We start from the raw sequence: 777 nt of genomic DNA on the forward strand, positions 1-777 counted from the left end.
GGGGTACCGGCTGGCTCCGGCGTGCTCCGCTCCCACCAGGGCGGAGGAGCCGGGGCTGATCCCACCGGCGGGGTCCCCGGGGATGTGGTTTGGGGGGGTCTGGAGCCGGAGCAGGCTGGCAGTACAGCCCAGCAGCTCAACCTCCCCGGGCATCGGGGCTGCGAGTGCCGCTCCTCTGCCCTCTGCCAGGGCTCGAGGTGGCGATGGGAGGGCGCGGAGGTTCTGGGCAGCCTCTGGTTTAATTTGGCCTGTTTGGAAGGGGAACGTTTCCATACGGCACGTGCTGGCACCGCAGGAACGCAGCGCCCAGCCGGGTGGGATCCCTGCAGACCCCTCTGCTCTGCTTCCTCTCTCTTTTCTTTAAAGCAACGCAAAGATAAAATACACTGCAGAGAAACACATTCAATAACAGGGAAAATTAAATACAGTAATTACCTTTTTTTTTTTCTTTTTGACGATACAAAGGTTCAAGTTTACTGTAAAAGGGGGTTGATGCTACACGGGAGTCCGAAGGGATGGGCTTGGCCCAGGAGGAACTGACAGAAATCACATCAGCGTGGAAAAATGCCGCTGGGGTTGGGGAGCCTTACGCTGGTATATGATCGTGTGTAAATACAGCCTTAAACTACAGGAGAGACGATATAAAACGCTGGAGCCCTCTGAGCTGGACGCAGAACGCGGCTGGCGAGCGCCGGCATCCCCAGCCCCTGCCTGGCTGCTCACGGGCCACCCCAAAACCGGGAGAGGCTCGGCTGGATCTGCCAGCACTGCCCTGGC

This window comes from Egretta garzetta, unplaced genomic scaffold (genome assembly GCF_000687185.1).
Source record: "Egretta garzetta isolate BGI_Z169 unplaced genomic scaffold, ASM68718v1 scaffold618, whole genome shotgun sequence".
Lineage (NCBI taxonomy): Eukaryota > Metazoa > Chordata > Aves > Pelecaniformes > Ardeidae > Egretta > Egretta garzetta.